We start from the raw sequence: 7,044 nt of genomic DNA on the forward strand, positions 1-7,044 counted from the left end.
AGTTCAGGCACCAGTAACCCTTAGTAAAAGTTCAAGCATCCTGCTCTACAAACAGCCCCTAGCTGGTGCCGTCTAAAGCTTTGTGTCCTGTTTCTTGTCTAATTGTGCCCTAAATCTTTGTATGTAACTGCCAAACCCCAAGTGACTACCAGTTCCTTGTAATGTATAAAAACCTTCTGAATTTTTTAATAAACAGCTTGTTCTAAAGAAACACTAGCCCCAGATTTGGAACTCTGCACTGATCAATATCACCATCACGGAGGCAAGGCTGCCCTGCTAAGCAAAGCAGACTTGGGTCTCTGCAAGAGACTCTACATGTTTGACTTCAGTTCTCTACAGGTAAAATCCTTGCGGACAAGGGGCATGACCATTCCACTGGAGACTGTGGTGTGTCCCATTGGTGAATCCCTAAGCAATAGAGAAGAAAAGCTATGCATCACTTGAATGGGGCTCTTACTGTTTTTCTGCAATTTATCTTGAGAAATGACTGAAACAAATTTTGGAGGTTCTTTTGTATACAAGGAATCATTTTGGAACCAGATGTTTCCTAAATTCAACTCCCATGGCCTTGGCCAAATCTTATCCAAGGCAGCAGCAGGGATTAGAGCAAGATATGGCTACCTTTCTTCAAAGGGTTTCTGCAGACTTCCAGTACTTACCTTTCCCTACTCTCCCAGTGAGAATAGTCACACTACTGTTTTTAACCCAAAGATTGACTTAATCTGTTACAAATAGTGGATGGTAGTGTTTGAATTTAAACAAATGATGAATGTATTAAAGCAGTTATGTTTTAAAAATTAATAATTGTGACAGGATTCAAAATTAAAAGCACCATGTATTTCCTATCTCTAATACATTATATCAATGTAATCTAGGAAAAAACTCTTCTAAATTTTTATAGTAAGGATCCCTCCATAGCAGAAATTCTTGAAAAAACTTTAATGTGGTGGCACTCACACACACACACAAGCACACACACACAAGCATGCATACAAATGAAATTACATACTTGCACACAGAGTCACATAAATATACGCAAAACATGCACACAAACACATTCACACTCACACAAATGCATACACCTATGCAGAAACAGAAGCATACATACACATAGGCAAACACAAACATAAACATGCAAACATACACAAATATGCACACACAAATAGCACATAGACATATACAAACCGCACACACACACAAACAAGCACAAAAACATGTACAAACTCAATGTACACACAGAGGCAAGTGTACATATACACACTATTTACACATGTATAAGCACAAAAACATGCACACATACATATACAAACATACATAAACACGCAAATATACTCATAAACATATACAAATATGCGTGAATACACAAACATACACCCACATACACACATACATATACATATGTACACACAGTAACACAAGCATGCTCACACATACACACACATATGCACACACACTAACACAAACATGCTCACCTATCCCACTGAAAGAAACTCCCATCAATATAATTTAAATTTTCTCTCATTTAAAGGAAAATGGAAAAATTGTATAAGATTTTACTAACTGAAAAATTTATTTTGATTTCATTATTTATACCATTAACTAAGGATCATTGCTGAAGGAGAAGGAAGCCCTGTATTTACAGAGATTCACTGAGAATCAATGAATACCCTGTGAGAACACAAAAAACTCTTCTTTAATTATTTCAAGTCACCTTATATTTAATTTTAAATCTTTATGATGGAATGAAACATTCACTTATTTTATACTGTTATGGTCCTTTTCAATGTTGTTTAATCTACACAAAACTTTTCTCCTTTTATTAAATACTTATATGGAACGTGTGTTATTCTATGTATCTAAACTATCTAAGCTTTGCCCTGTTTTTTATACACTGAAATGTAACATCTTCCTCAAGGCAGTGTTTCCATTTGCAGAACATCAATTCATACCTCTCCAAAGAAATGTATCTGAAATTAACTTAGTCTCCTCTGCATTGCTGTCCTGTGGCTTCCTGGAGGAGGTTCTGTCAGTCACTTCAATAAGATCAGTTGAGTGTTAACTTATTCAGTATTCTACCTTGACAGGAGTGGCATGGAATTCTCTCCACCCTCTTCTTGTCTAACACTGTGCTCAGCCCTGCTCTGTCTCATACTGCTTTGCCATAGTTTGTGTGTTTATCCATATATATATATATATGCCTCATTTTAATCACTATACTATATAAATTCATTTAATTATATATTAACTAGGAATGTATCTTAAATCTCATCCATTTTAGAGAATAAGGAAGCCTTTGCTCCTTCATCACCCTCACCCTTTGCTCCTCCACAGGCACTGATTGAACTATGTTTCTCACGCTTCCATAATGAGTCCTCCCACACAGCTGTCAAAGTTCTCAAATGACTACCTTGAAGGTGAATTAAATGGGCTCATTTAATAATATTATTATTTTAAATTTCCTTTATCATGTGTAAGACACTAATGAACAAATTTTACTTCAAAATCTCTCTTTGATTGTCCCGCTGCTGCTCTCTGCTGTTTTTAATTTCCTTCACTGATGAATACGTCTTTATCAGTCTCTATTCAGGTCCTCTCCTGAACATTCATTCAAATTAGATGATCTCCCCCAAAATCAGTCTTCAGAACAGCTTTCCATCTTTTACATTTCAACTCAATAATCCTTGTAAGTGCTGTTGAATGGAGCCTGGTGAACTGCTTTTCTGTACGTAGTGTTTCTCTACTAGACTGGAGGAGTTTCAGCACTACTGCAGAGCCTCGTGCCCTACTTCATGGTTAGCTGCTCCCAATCTGGTGGGCCCATCTCAGCTCATCTCCTGTCTCAACCACCTGCCATCACAGCATCTCTCTGATCTTCACAGTCATACACCTATTAACACTATTAGCTAATTATCTCATAAGAACTCTCCTTACTCTATGAGTCTTTTGACTTTGGCAGGGCTTCATTACTCAACTTTCTACACGCAAATTTCCAGACTATAAATACAGATACCATTGCCAAGTTCTTGACTTCACATTTAATCTGCAGATCATTTATTATGAATAATGTCCCCAAACTGTAAAATTCCAAATGCTGTTTTCCACACGTTCTCTTGCTGACTGTTCAGTTCCTCTCTCACTGTGACTCACTGCTCCTGACAAACCCTTCACCTAATAATAAATTCTTAGCTGTTGATAAAATATCACCTTGGAAGCTGTTGCCCGAGTTTTCTGTGTCTCTTGTGCTATCAGCAAACCATATAACATATCTTGATGTAAATTTATTATTACCATGGGGGAGTAAAGGAGTGACTTACAAAGAAACAAACGCCCAGTGCCTAACTCTGTGCTGCCCAGCTCCACGCCACCCAGCTCTGTGCCGCCCAGTTCTGTGCTGCAGCTCAGAGCCCTCCCATAGTCACTGTTAGCTTTTGCCCATGCCTCAGGGGCCAGCAGTCTTGCCCCAGGTCCGTAAGTGCCAGACCATTCTGTTCTTGAGTATGCCCAGCCGCTGCACCCCCTTCTTGTTTGTGGCTCTGGTTCAAGATGGTGCCACAAGCACCTCCTTCCACAGCTAACTCTCCAAAGTCATTTCTCCACAGCAGGTCCCACCCCTTGGAGGAACCAGGACCCCTGGGGAACACACTCTATGCCTTTCCTCTGCTCTTACAATCTTTCTGCCAATCTTCTGCTAAGGTCCCTGAGCCTTGGAGGGGGTGACAGATGTGGGGGAATCTCTCTTGTATCATGGCGGGATAGTGAATTCTTGAGCCTCCACATTATTCATCTTTAAGTTGTGGCCATTGATTTATCTCAGTGCTGTTTCTTTTACTGTAAAGAAGGAAGCAGACACATCTAACAAACACGAATGTAAATAAAAATGCCTAGAAGATATCCCAATAGGAGTGCTATATTCATTAAACAATATACTTTTCCCTGCTAGGGCCTGTAGCCTTCCTCAACACAAGGTGTTGGCCTCGCCTTCAGCACCAGTAGTGTGTTCCACCCCTAGGAGCAGGCCTTATTTAATTAGAAATTTGTTAGTTATACATATGTTGGTTGAGCCATTATTGCACTTGCAGGCATGGCTTGGTGTGTCCATCATGTGCAGCACACTGTGTTCAGTGTTGAGTATAATCATAGGGATCCTTTCTTCCCCAACCATCTGCATAGTGCCTTCTGGCAATATGGACATCATCCATCCAGTGGCAAGGAGTTTTTTGGCTTAGTCCCAGCTCCATCTCCTCTTCTTTTCCTGTGCTCACAACAAGCAGTGTCTTCAGTAACATGGCTTTACTGACCTTTCTTGTGTGCAACCGACATTAGTAGCAATAGCCTTGGTGAACTTAAGGACCTCTAGAATCTCTCCCTGACCAGCAGCTCATAGAGGGGCAATCCACCCCTGGTAGTGAAGATTTTCTTAACTGTTATATAGTGTGAGCATATCCGTCTTCATATTAGCCAACCATAAAACTCCCAAGAGTCTTATGGCTATAGCTAGCCTTTCACATCTGTAAAACACTTGAAAGAAGGTTAACATTATATATTAAATCAATCATAGACAAGGTTTCACACAGCATGGAAAGGTTTTGTCCATTTGTATTAACTGATTTCTCCATAGATGCTTGTTAGGTACCATAGCATGGATAGAAGGCATTAATTTGATTAGATCTTTACCATTTTTAGTTATCCCTTTGGAGTCATTTTGAACTTGGGGTATTTTACATGGAGGCTCTTTGTATTCTTTTAATCTTGATACACTTACAGGTGTTGGCTCCAGTTGTCTGATCCTGCCCTGGGCTAAGAACCCTGCACTGGGCTGAGGAAGCAGGGGGTTTCTCCTCTCCCTGCTGCACTTGTTGGTTCCCTGAGTCAGGCAGGCCCTGGGTCTGCCTCCTGACTGTATCCATACCTGTCATTTCTCCATTGACCACACCTGGATGCTGTGGGAGATCTTGGTGGGAATAACTGCTTCCACCCCATCATATAGCCTTTATGAGAAGAGAAATCCTTCTTATTTAATCCTTATGGAGACTTAACTACCCCTGGGACAGTTTTTATTCTTTAAATACCTTTTTTAAACTGTTCTGGTTTTAAAGCCTTCCAGATACTCCTTAGTACTGAATTTGGTTTTCTATCAATCTTTTTTTCGGGGGATTTTGGCTCTACATAAGTCTTGCCACATTTGTCTTCAAGCAAACTAAATGCGCCATTTCTTCTGTCTTGTCTCTTTTATATCATTCATAGTATTCTGTTATTCTACAGACATATTTTACATGCTGGTCAGAATCATTTAGAATTGCTAAAGCCTCTCTCCCTTTACAAAGATCCTGTCCCATTAAAGGGTTTAGCAAGACCATTAAGGCTCCATACCATTCTTGAGGTCCCAGTTGAATTAAGCTTTCCTTCATATCTGTGGTGAACACAGTCTTATCTGGCCCAGTGAACTGGACATCATATATTGTTTTTCTCATATGTAGCTTTCTCAGTAATGTCTATCCCTCCTTTATAGTCCTCCATCCCCTGCTAATCATGTTAGTCTCCCTTGGTGACCACCCATGTATATTTTATGCCTTCAACCAGCCACCCCATTAAGGACTGTTTCCCCTTGCATTGGTCTATGTTGAACAGCCTATATAGCAAAACAGATGGGTGGTTATATAACTCAGCTGTGAATCTTCTGAAATACTTAGACTGACGTCAGTTCCTCCCATGTCCCACACTCTCACAAGCCTTGTGGCTAGGGGCTTTCTGATGGCTTGCTTGTAAGTTTTTCTTAGTTTTAACAGTTCCAGTGTGGAATATTTCCTAGCTAAAGGCTAAAGCACTGTTAGCTTTATTTTTCTTTTTATAGCAATGCTTAAATTCTAGGGGCAGCTTTAGCTACTTTTATTTTTAGGACATCTCTTTTTTTTTTTTTACTATTATCTGTCCTTATTTTGAGTACTTGGACCTTACACAAGTTAAAATGTCCGGCTTTCTGGCCTGCACCCCATCCTCAGGCCTCTTGGGGTAAGTCTATTGCGCAGCTCTCTGCGCCTTGACTCCCCAAGCCACATTCACCCTTCCATCTCCCCCACTGTTCGCTACACCTAGTGTGGGACCTGCGCCACTCCTAGTCTTGGGGCCCCAGGCACCTGGAGAACAATACTTCTTCCTGATCCTTCTCACCCAGACCAACTTACTGCCTTTCTTGGGCCCCAGGAGCACTGCTTCTGGTCCTGGCCCCACCCTCACCTCTCTCTCTGCATCCCTGGACCTGCACCATGGGCTAACTCTCCTAGCCTGCACCCCTATCCTCAGGCCTCTTGGGGTAAGTCTACAGCACAGCCCTCTGTGCCTCGACTCCCCAAGCCACATTCACCCTTCCATCTCCCTCACTGTTCACTACTCCTAGTTTGGGACTGCGCCATCCCTAGTCTTGGGGCCCCAGACACCTGGAGAACCAATACTGCTTCCTGACCCTTCTCACCAAGACCAACTTAGTGCCTTTCTTGGGCCCCAGGAGCACCGCTTCTGGACCTGGCCCCGCCCTCACCTCCCTCTACTTCCCTGGTCCTGCAACACCTGCCTGCCTCTTTCTGGGGCTGACAGCCTCTTTCTGGGGCTCCGAGGCTTACCTTTCCTCTCCCTGATCCTTTGCATCCAATACAACCCAGCTACTCAATCCACTCCCTGGGAAATCTGGGGGCTTCTTCCAACCCCAACTGCCTTTGCATCACTGCATGGCACAGCCACTGCCAGGGTCTCAGGTCAGTCCAACTACCAAGGTCCTGAGGCCAAAATCATTCTTAGAAGATTCCAGATCTAAGGAGAAAGTCTGAAAACTTCTGACCCACATTGGAATTGGGCCACCACGGAACTCCTGAAAACAAAATCAATCCGGCCACGACAATATAAAATGAAAAGAGAGAACCAGAACCTTAGATGAACCAGCTTTTAATACCCAAAAAGTAAACCACAAAGACACATAAAGTTCACAAAAAGAAGCAGAACTAAACTTGAAGCCCCAAGTATCACACAAGAGTCAGAAACTACAAAAGAAAT

The sequence above is a fragment of the Nannospalax galili genome, unplaced genomic scaffold, assembly GCF_000622305.1.
Source record: "Nannospalax galili isolate Female #2095 unplaced genomic scaffold, S.galili_v1.0 scaffold14, whole genome shotgun sequence".
NCBI classification, from domain to species: Eukaryota; Metazoa; Chordata; class Mammalia; order Rodentia; family Spalacidae; genus Nannospalax; species Nannospalax galili.